Below are 21,747 nucleotides of genomic sequence, written 5' to 3'. Positions count from 1 at the left end.
TTTTTTATTTTAATTTTAACTGAATTAGCGACGAAATTGTCCGTCGCTAATTTTAGCAACGGTCTTTTCCGTCGCTGATTTAGCGACGGAAAGTTCCGCCGCTAATTTTAGCGGCGGAACTTTCCGTCGCTAATTCCATCGCTAAATTACTCGTCGCTAAATTTCAGCGACGCCACTTTTAGCGATGAATTTTTGTCTGTCACTAATTCTATCACAAATTAGTTTAGCGACGAAATTTTACGTTTTAGCGACGGATTTTTCCGTCGCTAAAACTTGCTTTTCTTGTAGTGAGTAAAGATGAAATATTTGTGACGGTCGAACATGGCGGCCACTAAAAGCTTGGAGCTGAAACAAGCTTATTTGTGACGGCCGCCAATGGTGGCCATTAAAACTTCATTATTTGTGACGGGGATGTATGGCAGCCACTAAAAGTGAATTATTTGTAATTGGGGGCAGGCAAGCAATCTTATTGACCAAAAGTATATTATTAGTGACGGCCATGGGTGGCGGCCACTAAAGGTGAATTATTTGTGACAATTGAACATGGCGGCTACTAAAAGTTTGGGGATGGAACCACTCAAACAAGCTTATTTGTGACGGGTGCCAATGGGGGCCACTAAAGGTTCATTATTTGTGACGGCCACAACTTGCGGTCACTAAAAGTATATTATCTGTGACGACTAGATGTGGCCGCCACTAAAAGTTTGGGAAAAGTGTTTTGAGTCATTATGCTTATTTGTGATGGTCGGGGTTTGTGGCCACTAAAAGATGACTATTTGTGACGGCATAATGTAGTAGCCACTAAAGGTGAATTTTTTATGACAACCGAACATGGCAGTCACTAAAAACTTTTGGCATAAGCACAATCGATCTGATTAGGGATATATAGGGATTTAATTAATACATTATATGTTTCATTAAATAATTAGCAGAATCTATACATATTAGCGTAACAAGTTATAATTATTTCCTGCTCTTTTGTTATTAAGAAAACCGACCGGGAGCGACGAGACGATGGCCAATTAATTTAATGGCTGCCTAAAAAAGTTGTGGGCAGTAACATTAATTAATTAATGGCAGCCAACTATCTTAACTATCTTAATTAATTAATTTAATGGCTGCCTAAAAAAGTGAGAGGCTGAACATGCACTTAAGATTCCGTTTTGAGAGACTGAACAGCCAATTATTTAAGATTTCATTAAATAATAATAATTATTATTTTTTTAATTTCTCTGAATTGGTTGAATGGGAAAAAAACCCATTCCACCCCTTGCGTACACTTTATATGTCTTAATGTAAGGGTACAATTGACTTTTTTGAGTAAAATATAAATCACAACATATTTATATTAATTAATTTTTTTCTACCCCTTATCTCCCTCCCTCATCTCTCCTGCATCCATTTCCCTCCATCTCCATCTCCCTCTGTCTCTTTCTCTCCTGCCTCATTCATTCCCCATCGCCTCCGTCTCCTTCAACGCAACATCTTGCCTCCATCTCCTTCTCCATCTCCGGCTCCGTCGTAGCCTCCTTGTTGCCTCAACGTTGTCGCTACTGCCGCCATATCCGCTACCTCAACGCCGCCATCGCATCCGATGCCTCAACACCATCGCCGTCTCCATCTCCACTGCAGCCTCCAGCTCCAGTAGGTCTATCTCTGATTTTGTTACAGTAGAGAACATATTCTGTATTTGGTGCTTAGAGAACCAACAAATGATTAAATTAATCTATTCTATTATCTTTTTTTTTCTCAATAAATGTGAACAGATTTTGTTTTTATTGTAAGTGTGTAAGTTGAACAGATTTTGTTTTTTATTTGTCCAACATTATTTTACCTAATAGTTATTTGTTAACATTATTGGTATCGGATTGTTATATGAAAATGATTTGTGAATTAGAATTTATTTAGTGGGAGCAGTGAAGTGGATGCAGGATGGAGAACGAGGTTCCCTTCCCTTGGCGTCTCCTTCATCTTTTCACTCTGACTAATGAGTAATAGGGCTTTTGATTTTTGTGGTTTTCTAATTTTTAGTGGATCAGCATGAGTGTTTTATATTTTATTTTATTTTATTATCTAAATCATTTATTTTATAACATAAAATATTTAGTACATATTTTATTAGTTTTAATAATTATGATCATTTTTTAAATTAAATAGAACAAAAATATTATTATTATTATTAGTTTTAATAATTATGATCATATGCAATATATACCTCTGCAGCCAACGATAAATGTGCTTCTTTTGCAATTGTTTTAGCTCACTGCACTTAGCCTTTAGAATCTCTAGCTATAATTCCACCAAACATTTTGCCTTTACTAGAGGATGCAACCACAGTCCTGCTTAGATTACTTGTGTTGCATGTTGCATAATGCTACATATTATCATGATTCCTCCCGTTTATCTATTGGTCCACCAAAATGAAACATTCATATGCCTCTTTGGGTAAAGGAATCCTTTCAAGCAACTAAAAAGTGGAAAGACTCACACTGATAGTAGCCCCAAAATCCAAAATATTAGAATTCAATCTAAATGCTTACACCAGAAGGTTGTTTCCATGTTGCGGTCTCATTTCATAACAGAATAGCGCTACATTGTGAGATCAAATACAATATCTAATGTTCACTGATGTCTGCATTAAGCCACTAAGCTCTTCATCAGTATGTTCAATTCCTACACTGTCTCTCACATAAGTGGTAGTTAAAAAGGAGAAGAAACTGTCTTCCAGCAGTGAACGAAGAAGAAAAATCTGGATAGGGCTTTACTTACCAAGAAAAAGAAAAAAAATAAATAGAGAAAAAATAAATGTGAACAGATTCAGGGTGAGAAGACCAACGCTCAGGTGGATAAACCTGTTTTTGAAAATAATAAGATGAAAAGTGTTGAGATAGTTAAGAAAAAGAAAGTGAGTCAGCATTTCAATTAGTGTCCCTAATTGAAATTGTTGATAATGCATCTAAAGTTATTCCTAATAAGCCACTCGAGGTGGGGTCATTGATGAAGAATCGTATTTATATATAACTAGTTATTATTTTGTTAGTGCGAGTATAACAGAAGTTATAATTAATATATTTAAATAAGGAAGGATTCATGCCCCTTTCTGGTAAAGACTCTTTCTGAGAATAAAGTTATGTGACTAACTCTATATATCTTGTTTTAGTACTATATATATTTTAATTAATAGCAACATGCTGTGAATTTATTATTATTATTTTACTATTATTAATTTCGATGGGATTGCTGTTGGTTTGTCACTTTGACATTGAGAAGGATGGGGAATTCAATCTCATTATGACACTGGGTTGTGGGGTGGGGAAGGAAACGAGATGGAAGTGGTGAGGTGAAAGGTCCACATGATTGCATGAGAGAGATATGGAGGAAAATGGAAAGGAAAAAGAGGGATGCTTCAGTTTCTTCTTATCCAAACAATGATACATGTTTAGGTGAAAAATCCCACTGTTGCTTTCAAGTAATTAAGATGGAATATTTTATATATATACATATGCATAAGATTCATCTTGTGTTGATACTTACTTGGTAGTAATATCCAACGGAGAGGAAAGCAAAACTGTTGGCCTAATTAAGCACCCCAAACATAGCTAACCAGTAACAGGAGGTTTGAGCTTGAGCAAAGGCATGCATGGGCTGGGCTGGTTCACTATTACCAGCCTACTAAACAAGGAAAGAGAAGAATAAGAGAAGGTGGAAACATTGGCTAGTGGCGATTGTCAAAAGCTCCGAAAGCATCATCATAATTAGTACCCTCTACCTGACAAACTGAGAAAGTACTGTGGTCAAACATTCTGTGTATACTATTATATATTTATATATAAATAGTATATATATATATGTATATAAACAGATGATAATTAATTAATTATATATTATCATAATATATATATAAACATATTGTGGATGATTCATTTAATTAGTTTCTTGCTTTTTCAGCTCAAAATTTTCTTTATTATCTTGCTATTATGGATGAGTACAAGAAATTAGACTGACTTTATTATTGATGTTTGTTAATCTAAATAGAGGTTCAATGTGCAATATGAAATAATTTCTTTGTTAATTTAATATTGTCACCCTTCTCATTTCCCTTGTAGTGTTGGTTTATTTTCAAATCGTTGCGTTATTTGGGATTGTATTTGCATTGCAAGAGGTATGTATCCCGTGAGTAATGGAGATTTTATCACTCCCTCTGGGTGGTGGGAGATCACTCTAATTTATAGGTATGGAATATTAGTGAATATATATATATGTGTGTGTGTGTACATTGACATTGTGTATGTACATATCCCGTGAGTGATGGGGATTTTATCACTCTCTCCGAGTGATGGGAGATCACCCTAATTTATAAGTATGGAATAGTAGTGAATATATATATATATATGTACATTGACATTATGTATGTACATACCCCGTGAGTGATGGGGATTTTATCACTCTCTTCGAGTGGTGAGAGATCACCCTAATTTATAGATATGGAATATTAAGTGAATATATATATATGTACATTGACATTGTGTATGTACATACCCCGTGAGTAATGGGGATTTTATCACTCCTTCCGGGTGGTAGGAGATCACCCTAATTTATGTGTTTATTTGTCCATTATGTTTAGACTATCTAATGGATGTTTAACAACTTTTATAAATTTTACGTTAAACTTGTATCTTGCATTTGTTGTAGTTTCCTTTATTAGTTTTTTGAATAGGAATATTAATTTTTTTATTAATATTTATTTTTAATTAGTGTGATGGATAGGAGTTGGATGCAATTGGATGACAGACTTTGTGACCAATACTTGAATGGAGTTAATGATTTCCTTGAATTCACATTCAGAAACCCATGCATAGATGGAAAAATTCGGTGTTCTTGTGTGCAATGCAACAATACATATTTTTTTGGTCAAGATGATGTCAAGTTTCATCTAGTTATGTATGGAATAGTTAAGAATTATGTTAATTGGGTACTACCACGGGGAAGATGTATTGGTTGAGATAGATATTAGTGATGAGGATGATGACAACAATAATGATAAGGATATGCGTCCTACGCTGGAAGAAGCCTTTGGGTTGCCAGGTGTTAATATTGATATGGGTCACGATTCATCTAACGAGAATGAGCCAAACTCAAGTGCAAATTTTTTTTATGAATTATTGCATGATGTCGAACAACCTCTATTTCCAGGATACACCCATGTGTCGAAGCTTTCATTTCTTGTGAAACTATTGCATTTGAAATGTTTAAGTGGGTGGAGTAACAATTCATTCAACATGCTACTTGAGATAATAAGATTTACATTTCCAGTGAGTGAAACTGTCCCATCTTCTTATTATGAAGCTAGGAAATTCATCCGAGATTTAGGACTCGATTATGAAAAGATAGATGCATGCCCAAATGATTGCATACTTTTTCGAAAAGAATAGGCAAATTGTCATGAATGTGTGAAATGTGGTGCTCCTAGGTGGAAGTCAGTGGTAGGAAAAAAAGATGTAACTGGAAAAAAGGTACCTACAAAAATCTTGAGGTATTTTCCATTGACCCCAAGAATTCAGAGGCTATATATGTCATCCAAAACAGCTTCAGATATGCGATGGCACGAAGATAAACATGTTAAGGATGGGTTATTCCGTCATCCAGCTGATTCTGAAGCTTGGAAAAAGTTAGATGAGCATTATCCTTCGTTTTCAATTGAACCTCATAATGTTAGACTTGGATTGGCAAGTGATGGATTTAATCCATTTGGCTCAATGAGCATTGCTCATAGTACATGGCCTGTGGTTGTAGTTCCATACAATTTGCCCCCTTGGATGTGCATGAAACAGCCTTATCTCATATTAACCTTACTTATTCTTAGTCCAAAAGCTCCTGGAAACCAGATTGATGTTTACTTGCAACCTTTGATTGAAGAATTGAAGGAGTTATGGGAGGCCGGTGTTCAAACGTATGATGCCTCAAAGAAATAAAATTTTCAGATGCATGCAGCTATTTTATGGACTATTAATGACTTTCATGCCTATGCAAATTTGTCTGGATATAGTACAAAGGGAAAGTGGGCTTGTCCTTGTTGCAACAAACACACCGAGTCTCATTGGCTAAGTTATGGAAAAAAAATTTGCTATATGGGCCACCGTCGGTTTTTACCTAAGAACCATAAATGGCGAAATAGTAAAGTTCATTTCAATGGGAAGGTGGAACGAAGGGACCGACCTCCACAACTTTCAATGGATATGATGTGTTTGAACAATTATGCATTGTTGAAAATGGAAAATGGGATAATTCTAATGATACTTGGCTAAAACATTGGAAGAAAAAAAGTATATTATTTGAGCTGTCTTATTGGAAAGAACTTTTGTTGCGTCACAATCTAGATGTTATGCACATTGAAAAAAATGTATGTGACAATGTCATTGGAACGATCATGCATATTCAAGGAAAATCGACAGATGGTAAGAAAGCTCGCATGGACTTGAAAGAGATGGGCATTAGAGAGACACTCCACCTACTTGGTGAAGATGATAAAATACCTCTTGCATGTTACATGTTGTCTTCAAAAGAAAAATTGATGTTGTGTGAATATTTGAAAGAAGTTAAAGTACCAGATGGTTATTCGTCGAATATCTCAAGGTGTGTTAATATCAAGGAGCGCAAAATCTTGTCCTTAAAGAGTCATGATTGGCACATTCTTATGCAACGATTACTCCCTCTTGCTATACGAGGCCTTCTCCCTAAGGATGTTTCTTGTGCATTGATTGAATTGAACAACTTTTTTCAAGAGATTTGTTCCAAAGTATTGAGGGTTGAAAGGTTAAATGAACTTGAGCTCAAATTGCTGAAACTCTTTGCAAATTAGAATGAATATTCCTTTCAACTTTTTTCAACATTATGGAACACTTGCCTATTCACTTACCTAGTGAAGCTAAGATTGTCAGCCCTGTCCAGTATCGTTGAATGTATCCAATTGAAAGGTTTGTACATGTTCTTATTCATACTAGTTTTTTTGGAAAAAAAAAATGCCTAATTTTGTTTTTTAGATATCTAAGTTATCAATTTCTTTGACAGGTATTTACGGACATTGAAATCTTATGTGCGTAATAATAGTCGTCCAGAGGGTTCAATTGCAGAGGGATATCTTGCAAAAGAATGCCTAAATTTTTGTTCTAGATACCTAAAAGGATGTGAAACAAAATTCAATCACGTTAAAAGAAATGCTAACGACGATGGTGTGAAAACAATTGGTGGATTATCTGTGTTTGCTCAAACATGTCGTGCTTTAGGAAAAGCGACTCAATGTGAGTTTGGAAGAGAGGAATGGTCCCAAGCTCGATTATATGTCCTTAAAAATTGTGATGAAATCCAATCATTCGTAGAGTAAGTGATAATTTTGACATATTTTACACCAATTAATTTATAACAATTATTTTTCCATGGAATTTCTCTTACCGCTTTTTGTGTGTAATTTAAAATAGAGAATACAAACAATTTGTGGTCCAATCTCTAGCCCATTCTCATCCTAGAAACGTAAAAAACATTCACAATGGAGAATTTCCAAGTTGGTTTGAGCATCAAGTAAGTATATTAAGATCCAATATGTATCATTTAAATGTTTTGTGGTTACATGTTCAATGCCATCCATTTGAACTATATTGTTATTTAACCCATTTCTCTTTAAATGGATAGGTGACACAAATGTATAATTTAGAAAATGGCAAAGTCACCAATCATTTGTTATCACTTGCTTGAGGGCTAAATCATAGTGCATTGTCATACAAAGGCTACATTGTTAATGATTTTCAGTTCCACACTCGAGATCGAGAGAAGGAATTGAAAACTCAAAATAGTGGAGTTTTCGTGAGAGGGGAAACTAATAGTTTTGCAACTGCGAAAGATGGTAACCCAACCCTTGGTAATATGGATTACTATGGCGTGTTAATGAATATTATTGAATTGCAATATCTTGGTGGTTTACGAGTAATACTATTCAAGTGTGATTGGAGAGATGTATGCAATAAAGGAAGAGGAATCAAGACATATAACTACGGGTTCACTTCCTTAAATTTTGATAGATCATTGCAGACTAATGAACCATTTATACTTGCTTGCCAAGCTGAACAGGTGTTTTATGTAAGAGAAATGGGGGAACCTAATTGGTATGTTGTTCAACAATCACAACCTCAGAACTTTTATGATATGGATGCCTATGAAGCCACTAGTGATGAACCATTTCAACAACATGATCTGTCAAACATTTGCCAATGTTCAACCCAAGATACAAATCTAAATGACTGTGAGTTTTCATGCCATAGAAGTGACATTCCACTAGAGATTGCATTTGAAGAAGGGACATCAAGACAACGAAGGAAAAGAATGTATCCTTCAGTTAAGGGAAAGAAAAAGACTAGAGGAAGAAGAAAACAAAAACCAGTTTTAAGTGATGATGATTGATTGTATATGTCTTTGTTGCTTAGTTTTGATATGTTTCTTTTTTTTTTCCTCTATTTTTCTAAAGCTTAGTGTATTTCAATGTTTCTTTTTTCTTTAGTCACTTTTTATATATAAGTCTATGTTGTAGCCAATGGAGGGTATAGCTGAAACCAACGAACAAACTCTCATCACACCACCTAATTTTGATCCATCTACAAGACAAAGTTGCACTGGTAAGAAATAATTAGCTATGTTTTAATAGTTTGGTTTTCTCATCTATAAAATGATAAACTAATTTTTAGTTTTTATTATCATATATTTATTGTATAGGATCATCATCATCTAATGCAAGAAAAAGAGGTTTAGGGAAAACAAAGAATAAAATACTAACATCTTTGGCTCCTGGTCAAAAATTGCCATTGGAATTCAATAATTATGGTCAAGCCATTGGATTAAATGCTAATGTGTTTGCAAGTCATATTGGCAAGATTGTTAAAGTATGTGAAGATGCACCAATTTCTTACAAGCGTTGGGAAGATGTTCCACAAGACAATAAGAATAAAATGCATTCTTATATACTGGTAAGATTAATAATTATTCTATATTATACTTATATGATATTGTATTAAATCGTTCTTCATGACTTATAACGTTTCAAATAACTTTTTCTTTTAACTTGTATAGGAGAAATTTGAATTTGAAGAAAACGAAGGCTGACTATTATTTTGTTTGTTCTAACAACTGTCGACCAAGGACAATGGAGACAATTTGTCACTTGGTTGAGCTCACATGAGTTTCAGGTATTCTATACCTTTTATTTTTTTTATGCACAAGTCATTTTAATTATTTAAAACATGATTATTCTATTTGGTCTTACATATAGGTTTCTTGTGCTCGTAATAAGTCTAATCAGTCAAAGCAAACAATGACTAAAACTACAGGCACTAGAAGTTTTGCTCGAATTAGAGCTGAACAAGTATAATTTAAGTCATTTATACATCTTTCTCATTAACAATTTTTTTTTTTTTGGTTGATTAACTTGTCTATTTAATATAGGATGAAATATTAGGACACGAACCGTCTGCATGGGAAAAGTTCAAGGTGACACACAAGAAAAAAGACGGGTCAATGGTTGATTCCACGTCAAAAGAAATAGTGGTAAATTTTATTTTAAGCAGTTTATGTTGTTATTGTGATATATATTTTAGTATTATGTTACAACATATCTATTTTATTTATTATCAAATTTCAGGACAAAATTCAATCTTTAGTAACCCAAAGAGTTGAAGAAGAACCTTCTCAAACTATTGATGAAAATGAAATTTTCTTTGAAGTAATGGGAAGAGAATGACATGGACGTGTTCGTGAGTTCATTACAGAATTAGAACAAATGTGACAACATAATAATGGTTTAAAAAATGAAATGCAACTTTTGAAAGAGAAAAATGAAGCGTTGTCGACAGAATTGGACCAAGTCAAAGAAAGACAATCAAGTTTTGAAGCTTTTATGGAAGATGTTAGGGCAGGAAGGATTAGAAATAACAATTGACTATAGACTTAATTGTTTGATTTCTTTTTTTGATGTAAAGTGCTAGATGTCTTTTTTTTATGACAATGTGATTGTAAATTGCTAGATATCTTTTTTTGATGACAATATAAATGTAAAGTGCTAGTCAATTATTAATTGACTAGAGTTGTTTTCTGAAATTTCTTGATGATTAGAATGGTGTTTATTTTGGATGCAATGTATTAAATTAATAGGGTTTAAAATATAGAAAAACAAGCCGTGGGAAAATTTTATAAAAATCACTTTTTGTGGCGGCCAACAAAAAGTGGTCACTAAAAATGTCTTTTTTTGTGGCAGCCATGACTCTCACTAAAAATATCTGTCAAACACTTTTTGTGGCAACCAATATAATGTGGTCGCTAAAAATTGTTCACTTTGTGGCGACCAACACTATTACTAAAACCATATCATTTGTGACAATCAACAAAGCCATCACAAAAAATTTATTACTTGTGATAACTGTGGTCGTCATTGAAAAGTCATTATTTGTGATGACCATGACCGTCACACAAAATGATATTAGTGGCGGAGGACTGTGCTTGTCACTAAAAACTTTTTTCTGACCATCACATTTGGCCGCCACTAAAAGGGTATTTTTAGTGACGACCAGCCAATAATTGCCACTAATACTATTTTGACAGACTTTTTAGTGACATCTTGTGGCAACCAATTTGACAACCACTAAAACTTTTAGTGACGAGTTTTTATGCTTTTAGTGACAGTCTTGGCCTCCACTAAAAATCTTGTTTCTTATAGTGAAATCGTCTTGATTTCGAGATTGACACTGACCTCTTTGCAAGTAGAGTCTTCTAATTTGATCTCGAAGATTGATATTGCAATCTATTATTAGAGTTCTTAGCTTAGGATCCATAAGAAGTTGTGCAACATCAATTTATTCAATACTTGTTTTGTTAATTTATTCATTTTCTTCAATATAAATTTTCTTCACACTTGCTTTCTTTGTTTTACAATTTTCTTTAATACTTTACTTTCTTTGCATCATCATTGTAAAAAAATAAAATTATGAGCAAATTGTAAAAAATATTGTGATAGTTACTACTAGGCCATTATATACTTATTTTCTTCAATACTTACTTTTTTTTATTTCTAATAATAAACTATAATATAACTTTCTTTATTTTTAGTAATGAACTATTGTTAAAAATAAATTAAAAAAAAATCTAGCCCAATTGTCCCCGCTGAGCCTCACGTCGCTCCGCCCATGACTATTTGGATATAAAATATTAGGAGTTAATTATCAATTTATTAATTTAAAAAATTCATACTTTCAAAATACTTTCCATTACTTGAAAAATTCACTAAAAATTATTTTCACAATAATGAATACTAATTATGAAAATACCAAGAGTTAGTTTTCTAAAAGGAAAACATTTTCTTATATGTTCCCTTATAGTGTGCTAATATTCTACTTAGAATCAAATAGCATTTTTTGGTTCATTTTGATACACAAAATACTATAATACTTAACAAGTATCAAAAATCCATTAGGGGTTTTAAACATACTAAAAATAGTTTTTACTAAAATTATGTTTTGTTAAACATGAAAATACACAATAGGTTGATTAGAGCAACTTGCAAGTTTTACTAAAAATTGGCTCAACAATCTCCTCATTTTTTATGATGACAAAAACATTATAATTTTATGAAAACATTTTTGCAAAATAACTCCCCCTATGTTTTGAACTAATAGATACCAATAAAACAAAAACCACAAAGATTGTTTTTGAAAAACATGAACCAAGGTTTTACAATGAAAAATCATTTGGAAAGACATTCCTCTCTCCCTTACAACTTACCTCCCCCTCACTACATATTTCTCCCTTTTTTTTGAAATCATCAAAAAGAGAAAAGCGTTAGTACAGAGAGAAATATAGGGAAAATAATAAAGCAATAAAGCGCAAGGGATTAGAGCATTGCAGAGTATAACAAATAAGTAGGAAACAACAGCTAAGCAATCCAAACATACACACTAACCAAGAGATAAATAAGATATCAATTAAAACAAGTGGCTAGAAAATTTTTTGTATGACTTTGATTTGAAATAAGAAAATGATACCAATTGTTGCATAAAAGAAATATCCTCTTGATACCATTTGTTGGAGAACAATGAAACAAAATGATATTAATTTATACCAATTGATAAAACAATGATGCTCTAGGATACCAAATGACTTTAAGCAACATTTTTAGGCATACTTATATTTAAAACATGATGGGAGATGAAAATTTGATCAAATAAACTCATTTTCTCCCGGAGGCTTCAGGAGAGTCGACTTCCAAAAACGGATAGTCGACTGCCAAATGAAAGTCGACTGTGAAACTTGCACAGTCAACTGCAACAATGCAATCCTGAAAGAATCTTCCTCCTTTTGAAACATAGGCCAAAAACAATTAACATAACATATACCAATATATTCTACAAGGCCTAAAACACACATAAATGAAACATTTAAGCACATAGAACACACAACACATTTAGACCATTTCAAAAATAATTCTTTTAGAAAATAGGGACTAAAATGACCAAAACCTCATTTTTCTTCCAAATGACCAATTTTTCTTGCATTGAATGACTCCAAAGAAAATATCTATCACAATAGGTCATGCAAGTTGGATCAACAATGGAAATGAGGGTTGTCTCACAAAATCCCAAAGAATTTCAAACATTTAAACATCATGGGATAAGACCTAAACTAAAGCATGAAGGATTTCATTAAGCCCAAATCTTTTATATGCCACGAGATGATTTTTCACATTTTAATGCATTTGGCAAACTTAGATTTCAAGCCATATTAATTTTAGAATAATTTAGGAATGAGGTGATTACCGAAAAACCAAACCTCTCCTATTCTCATTTATTCCATAGGCTTTCCATCCTATTTTTGAGAGTGAGGTCTAAACCATAGAACTCCTCACCTCTCTTGTGCCATGAGTCTCCACTTAAACAAATATAACATGTTTCCCATGTGGATCTCATGCACATTGGCACACATAAGGCTAAGTCTTAGCCTTGGGCACCCATCTAAAAATGGGACCTTTGGCTTTTGGCTCTTGAATGCCCTTTGCCTTGGTGTTGGACCCTTTAGGAGGATCCAAGGCTCTCATTTGTTGAACTACCCCTTTTGGCACCCAAATTTTGATTTCATTTCTCTTAGGGGGTTGGGGAGTCCATCTATATGGTTTCCAAGATTTCTTTTGATATTTTGGCTTTGGCTTTGGGGGATTAGAATTCTTTTTCACAATTAAGCTTGTCAAAGACTTCTCTATTGCACCCTTTTCTAAAGCGAGCTTGGAGTTTTGAGCTTTTAAGACCAATATTTCTTTCTCCAAGATGGGGAATTTTTCAAACATTTTATCATCCGTTTTTGCTTCATTTTTCTTGTTAAGCTTTTCTTTTAAAGACTCATTTTCTTCTTTGAACTCCACAATCTTTTCTTTTAAGATTTCTATTTCATTTTTCAAAGACTCATTCTCTTCTTCAAGATCTTCTTTCTCCTTAGCAAAATATTTCTTTGCATTCTTAAACTCCTTCTTAAGAGACTTAAATTTAGTAAATAATTCTTTAAATGCCTCTTGGAGTTCATCAACTCCTACATTCTCCTCTTCTTCATCCTCAAAGGCCATGAAGCACACTTGTGCCTCTTCTTTTTTGGATTGGGAAGATTCACTTCCATCCCATGCATTGAAAGCATGCATTTTTTGATATTTTGAATGTTTCTTCTTCTTCTTATATTTCTTTTCTTTCTCTTCTTTTGGACACTCTTTTTTATAATGCCCAACTTCTTGACAATTGTAGCAAATAGGAAGCGATTTCTTGTTATCCTTTCCTTACTTTTTCATTAAGCTCTTTAAAGTCTTTTCTAGGAGAATTACATCTTCATCATTTTCACTAGAAGACTCACTTTCACTACTAGTTAAAAATTTAGTTTTTAAAGCTATATTCTTTATCTTCTTTATGGGTTGTTTCATTTGATTAAGAACTAACTCATGGGTTAAGAGATTCCCAATGAGCTCTTCCATTTTCAAGACTCCAAGATCTTTGGCTTGAGTGATAGCGGTAACCATAGGTTGCCAATCTATGCTAAGTGACCTAAGTATTTTCTTTACTTGATCACTTTCAGGGATAACTTCGCTAAGCATCTTTAGAGAGTTAACCAATTTTTGAAATCTAACATTCATATCACTAATGGTCTCATTGGCTAACAATTTGAACCCTTCATATTGGGACATCAAAAGATTTATCCTAGTATCCTTAACTTGATCAATCCCTTCATACATAACTTCTAATTTTTTCCATATTTCATGAGATGTAGAGCATGAAGAGATTTGTTCATACTCACTAGGCAATATAGAACAAAATAATATATATTTGACCCTATGGTCCATTTCAAGATTATTTATATCTTCTTCACTCCAATCTTTTTCTTCTTCCTTAGATAATGTAAAACCATCCCTAACAAGTTTCCACAAAAGATAACTAATTGAAAAGATATAGGATTCCATCCTCATTTTCCAATAGTTATAATTGGTTCCATCAAAGAATGGGGGACGGGAGGGAGAAGTTCCCTCAATAATACCATTAGACACATATGAGGTCATTTTAAGATCTTATCCTAAGATTTGAGATTGATGATCACAAATATTGTAGGACTCGCTCTGATACCAATTGTTGGTCCCTTGACACACACAATGGCCACTCAAGAAGGGGGGTGAATTGAGTGATTAAAAACTTATTGAATCGATTATTTCCTTTTTAAAACTCTTGAGATTTTCTTATACACAAAATACACTTGTTATAAATATATATATTGTTTGGAAATGATAGCAATATAAGTACACAAATAACCACAATATAAACACAAGATATATAGTAGTTCGGTGTATCCAACACCTACTCCACTCTTGTAAGGTTAAACCGACACTTGAGGTTCCACTAAAACCACCACTAGGTTTCCACACAAGAGCACCTAGCAAACTTGTACACCCCGAGGTTTCCCCTTAGCTCACCCCGAAAACTATTACAACACAATAATACACCTAGATTACTTGGGCTCTAGGATGCCACTCACAATCCACAATCTAATACAAATAAATCAATCCTATGTCCAAGACACTTGGACTACAATGGATATCAATACAAGAATAATATACAAGGCAAGATGAAATGATACAAGTTACCAATAAGAAGAAAACTTATTCTTTGCCTTGAGCCTCCAATGGATAGATCTTTGAAGCTTCTTGGGCCTTGGATTGCTTCGATTGAGTGCTTGAGAGCTTAGGTGTGCTTTAGGAAGATAGGAAATTGTAGAGTATTAGCCTTCTTCAGATTTCTCCTCTTGATATTTATATTGGGGCTCCCAAAACGACCTGCAAAGGTTCTAAAAATCCGACCGTTAGAGTCTGGTAGTCGACTCCGCAACACCCATAGTCGACTCTTGCTGCCGACAGTCGACTCTCGCTCAACTCACAGTCGACTTTCTCACAGACAGTCGACTCTCATTGGCCTACAGTCGACTCGATAGTCGATTGGCCAAAACCCACTCTCGGCTACCTCGACTCTGCATAAACAATGCTCGGTTATGTCGACTGATGCACATCCACAGTCGACTTCCATATTGACTTACAGTCGACTGTCCCTCACTGGGAGTCGACTCTTAGTCCAGATTTCAGAAAAATAAGATTTGCTTTGATAATACAATACATAGCATAAATTCATTACAAGATATTTACATTCATTTAGTTTAAGTAAATGTCCACATTTTCTTTTATTTAAATTTTACCTTCCATTTACTTTAATACATAAATGCAAATAACAAAGTACCCCTCATTTGGATTTAATAAAAATATTTGAAAAATAAAAATCCAAATAGATAAGAAAGTAGATTTTGGGTTTTAGAACAAATTCCGATTTTGACGATTTTAGCACTTCCAAAATACATACTTTCTATTACTTGAAAAATTCACTAAAAATCATTTTCACAATAATGAATACTAGTTATGAAAATACCGGGAGTTAGTTTTCCAAAAGGAAAACATTTTCTTATATATTCCCTTATAGTGTGCTAATATTATACTTAGAATCAAATGGCATTTCTTGGTTCGTTTTGATACACAAAATACTATAATACTTAACAAGTATCAAAAATCCATTAGGGGTTTTAAACATACTAAAAATAGTTTTATTAAAATTATGTTTTGTTAAACATCAAAATACACAATAGGTTAATTGGAGCAACTTGGCTCAACAAAGTCGACTATTCTAAAGAAATGTTAACATGTTATAGTCATTGTCGACTGTTTTTGAACTAAAACAACTTGGATCGAGAGTATGTTGTCGACAGATTATAAAAATTGTCGCCTGATTTTTCTGAAAAAATAAAAGAAGTAGACTTTGTTATTTAGAAAGTCGACATATTTTAATTTCACAAAGACATATAAAACAAATTAAGGCATGAAAAAGTTGACATTTTTTACTTGTCCTGTTACAAGAAGTGTGTGATTTGAACAATAAACTTGACAAAATTTCAACACACACTCTTAAAAAAATATTTTTCAAGAGGCAAAAGATATTTTTATAGAATGTGCCTTAATTAAAATTTTGTACAACTTGATAAGTTTTTAGAAGAAAAATGGCACATTTTCCGATGAATTTTTCATTTGAAAATTTCATACATGTATCAACTATGTCATTTTCAAATTATAAAATTACCAAGTTTCATCATCAAAATTAATTACTTTAAAACATAACAACATAGTGGACTAGGTTCAACATAGAATTTTCCCTCTCTTATTGGTTAATGAGACAAGAATTTTAGAATGCTTCGAGAGGCATGAGTCAAGTATTATCTAAGGTTATACTTACGAGCTAGATTGCACAGAAATGAAAATGAGAAACATATACAATACAAAACAAAAAAAAGTTAGAAATGGAACTGTGGGAGAAATACTTAAACATAATAATAAAAAAAATAAGCACAAGTAAACATAAACACACGTTACTTTTGTCTTTAATGTGTTAGCCAAAACAACAGAGATAAAATTGCTCCTGCCTTTATCGTGGTCATAGAACATAAGAGTGTTTCTAATATTTTTTTAATATTTAGAAATAATTCCAAAACATTTTCAAAATTACGGAAACAACAAAAAAATATCTTTTTATTGTGTTTCTTGGCATTTCAAGATAGGAAACATTTAATAGTATTGTTTCTATGTTTTAGTATCAAAGCTCATGGGTCACACCACCCAAAAAAAAATAATAATAATGAAAATCAAACTTAAACCATCTTGAATAGAATTATATAAACTCTAAAGCCTCAAGAGATAAAATAAAAATAAAAAAGATAACCCTAACTTGCCTATTACTCTTTTCTTTTGCTTGATCCTTAAATCTAGGTGCCACTACAAGAAAATTTTTTTTTCGTAACAAGTTAGCGATGGAATAGCCGTCGCTAAATTTTAGCGACGAAAAGACCAATCGCTAAATAATTTTTAATATTTTTAAAAATTAATGACAAATATGCTTGTTAAATAATTTTGTTGATTTTAATTTTAAAATAAAATTTGAAATTTGAAATTTTATTAAATTTGTTAATTTAGCAATGGAATAATTCTGTCGCTAAAAGAAAATAAAATTAAAACTTAATTGAACATAATTTAGTGATGAAATAATTTTGTTGCTAAAAGAAATTAAAATTAAAACTTAATTTAAATATTTTTAGCTATGGAATAATTCCATCATTAAATGAAAAAAAATTAAATTAAAATTAAGATCTTCTAGCAATGGAATATAATCCCATCACTAAATGAGAAAAAAATTAAATTAAAATTTAATTTAAAATTATTTAGCGACAGATCAAATTCGTCGCTAAAATTAAAAATTAAATTATAAGTTTTAACAGCCAAATTATTCTATTGTTAAAATGTGAAATTCATTAAATATTTAAATTAAATTTAAAATCTCATTTGATAAAGAAAGTTTTTATATTTAAATGAAGAATTTACAAAAAATCAAATTAAATTCAAAATTAGCAACAGAATATTCCATGGTTAAGTTACAAAATTAATAAAAAATAAAATTACAAATTAAAATTAAATAGAGACTGAATTTTTCGACACTAATGTAGTAATTCATAAAACTTCCATTTGAATAAGCAATGAAATAAAATTAATAAATAACAAAATTAAAATTAATATCCATTTAAATTAACAACGGAATATTCTATCTGCATTCAAATACAAGACAAACAAAAAAGCCCATATTCAAATACAAGGCAAAAACCAATATATATATATATATATTTGAATATAAAACAAATACAAGTAAAACATATTCGGATATAAGACATAAAGAAGAAAACATATTTGGATACATGACACAAATATATATTTTCATATTTGGATTTCATGGAAGGCACTCGATTATTGTTTGTCTGTATAAAAATTATTAGTACAAATAAATTTAGAGTTACTTACAAAATTTATTAGATTTTGAAGATATTTTCTATTAAATATTTAGAATTATTTACTTACAAAATTATTTCTCTAATATATAAATTGTGAATCATTTTTTTCGCTAGTTTAACATTAATTTGGAGTCTAAAAATATTATTTTCATATATTTTTTGTTTATTTGGTATAAATATTAATTTATATAGTATTTTTGATATAATATTTTTTGTTTAGTATATTATTTTTATATGAATTAATTCTTCTATTTGAATAACATCTCAATTTCAATGACGGTTTCATTAGATACCTTACAACTAAAATTTCTCTTTTTTTGATCCAATTCCTCCACCACTATCTCGAACCCCATTTAAATTCAAGTATGTTACACTTTTTAATTAGTTATTAGGAGAACTCAAATACTTTCTTTTAGATTCAGGAAACAACTCTCAAAAATCTTCTTTCTTTTTGAAAGATACAGGAGTGAAAAATCAATCTATTGATATTGGAAGAGTTAAAGGACTCTTCCAATGTATTATTTATGAGTCTAATGAAATTCATAGATATAGGAAGAACTACTATGAAATAGAGATTTTTTCTTTAAATCATATTTTGATTGTTAATATGATATATAAAGACCGCTATTATAAAGAGTATTACACATTTGATCATGAAATATCGATTACTTGTTGAACCTTGTGAATTGTGTGAAAGTATGATACTTAAAATTCATGGTTTTATTTATCATTTATATATATATATTATTTTATGTTTATTATTGAGTATAATATATTATTTATATTTTATAACTTTTTTAAAAAATATTTGAAATGTATTTTTTAAAAATTTTAAAATAAATAAGGGAAAAAATTTGGGGGATTTGGGGGGGGGGGGTGTTAGGGACAAGCCCATCGCTAACCCCCAATCCACACGAATTCCCCCCGGGCCCCCTCCCACTGTTAGAAATCCCCCCCTTCCCTTTTTGAATCCCCCTCTCCTTCCTTTAAACTCTCTATCTCCCATTTTCCCCTTCGCCCCCTTTGCACTCTCTACCCCACTCTCAAAATTTTGTCTAATATTTTTTTGTTATAGAGTTTTCATTTAGAAGATATGAACATCGTCAAAATTAATAAGGTATTTTTTTATTTTTTTCTATGCATTATATTTTTAGTATTTTTTTATTTTAATTTTTAAATGAATCTTTGAATATTTTTTACATAAAAAATATCCACGTTAGTTATAAATTGTTTCATTTTAACTGATATGTTAAAACGAATAAAATAGTCAAACATATCATTTTTAGCTATTAATTTATAATAATTAGTTGTTACTAGATTAATATCTGTTAGTTACTTTTTAATGATTAACTGTTAATTTTAATTTTTTTTGTTATTTATATTTATTATATGTATATTATTGTTTATTTTATATTTATATAGTTGTATATTCTATATTGATGTATCAAGAAAATCAAGACAATACCTGATCAAAGGTAGGCCCTAATATGGCTAAAGGAAGAGAGAGCAAAGCATCACGAGGAAGGAGGAGAAGACCCACTCAGCATAATCGAGTGGGGGGCCACTCGGTTATGTCGAGTGGCTGCCCTAGCTCGGCATAACCAAGTGGGGGCCACCTGATTATGCGAGTGGGTACCCCAGCCTGGCTATGCTGAGTGAGGGTGCCCCAACTGTAATACCCGAGAATGATTTGAGGTCATAAATAATATTTGATGAAGGGCATAAATGGACTTTGTGGAAAATAAGACTATAGGGTACACTAACGCAACTTTGGACGATCGAATTAGTCAGAGGGAGTACCTTGGACCCTAGATAGCCAAGGAAAATGGTATAGTATCGACAAGTAATACGAGTTATGATTTTAGGCATCAAAAGAAGTTGGATCGGGAACGGTTCCCGGTACAGCTAAAAAAAAAGGCAATTGTGATTTAGGCTGAAATACCGAATTATCGTACGGGGCATCCGGGAAGTCAATGGAACCCCGAGGAAGTTCATATTTGGCATATAGAGTAACCCTTCAGTAGTTTTTGGAAGAAACAAAAGGGTTTGTAGCTAAAACGAAGATTCGGGCCTGAGTGCAGTTTTTTTCGAAATTGACAGAGGGAGATCGAAACGATATTTTTTCAGAATTTTAAAGAAAATGTTTTAGGATATTTCAAAGGGTTATAAAGGTCTTTAAAGAGAAGTTCAGTTTTTGAGCCAGGGGCAAAATCGTAATTTTTGAGGTTGGGGTAAAAGTGTAATTTACCTAAAAATTAGGGGCATTAGCGCAATTAGTCCATTTTTTAGGGACTAAAATGTAATTAAAAATTAGCTGGGGACCATGTTGAAAAGGGTCTAAGTGCAATTATCCAAAAGTTCGGGCCAAAGTGTAATTCTTGAAATCTTTTTACTAGGGGCATTTGGGAGATTCAGGAAAAAAGATTCATAAATGACTTTAGAGATAAGGATGAAGTCTTATGATGACGTTAGAGATAAGATGAAGGCTCATGATGACTTTAAGGATAAGATTTGTATAAGATTTGATTAGATAAGAAAAGATTTGATTTGGATAACAATGATTGCAGAAAATCTTAGAAGATTTTGGAATGATTACAAAAGATATTAGAAGATTTGGAATGATTATAGAAGATTTACAATGATTGCAGAGAATCTTAGAAGATTTTGAAATGATTGCAAAAGATATCAAAAGATTTGGAATGATTATAGAAAATATTAGAAGATTTGGAATGATTGGAAAAGATTTTGAAAGATTTGAAATGATTGCAGAATATATATTTCTTGGTGGCTAAGTTTCCTAAACATATAAATAGGGGCTCAAGGCTAAGGATTCTCTCATTTGAAGTTGTGATACATTTGTGCTAGACGAGAGTGCTTCGGGTTTAGTGGATAGAAGGTTTTTAAAGCATACGCGAGGCATCACACGCGTAGAGCACTTAGGCAGCGCATGAGGACTTGTAAGGAGGTGGTTTGGTTAAAAGACTTGAGGAGTTGCACGAAAATTGAGATTGGGCACAAGATTTGAAGTGTTCTGAGTTTCGTTCAAGGTGAGTGTTCTACCGAAAAACTTGGTTTTAAGTTGTGAGTGGTTCTCCTCCAAAACTTGATTTATTGTGAGTGTTCTACTAAAAAACTTGGTTTTAAGTTGTGAGTGTTTGCCCCCAAAACTTGATTTATTGTGCTTGTTGTATCTGAACATATGGTGATTTCATGCAAAATGGTTTTGTGCATTAAAATGGTAACTGGTGACGGTTGGATTTATGAGGG

General features: G+C 32.2%; 1 long non-coding RNA gene across 1 annotated transcript; it reads left to right on the top strand.

Annotated features, from left to right (window-relative positions):
- Positions 1–619: 619 nt before the first annotated feature.
- LOC127813521 (uncharacterized) lies at positions 620–10,030 on the top strand. Its single transcript, XR_008026113.1, has 4 exons — positions 620–9,011; positions 9,115–9,230; positions 9,487–9,588; positions 9,683–10,030. It is a non-coding gene; the product is annotated as an uncharacterized LOC127813521 (long non-coding RNA).
- Positions 10,031–21,747: the final 11,717 nt, after the last annotated feature.

The sequence above is a fragment of the Diospyros lotus genome, chromosome 11 (assembly GCF_014633365.1).
Source record: "Diospyros lotus cultivar Yz01 chromosome 11, ASM1463336v1, whole genome shotgun sequence".
NCBI lineage: Eukaryota > Viridiplantae > Streptophyta > Magnoliopsida > Ericales > Ebenaceae > Diospyros > Diospyros lotus.
The sequence above is the reverse complement of the archived record's forward strand: the minus strand, read 5'-3'. Positions and strand labels throughout refer to the sequence as shown.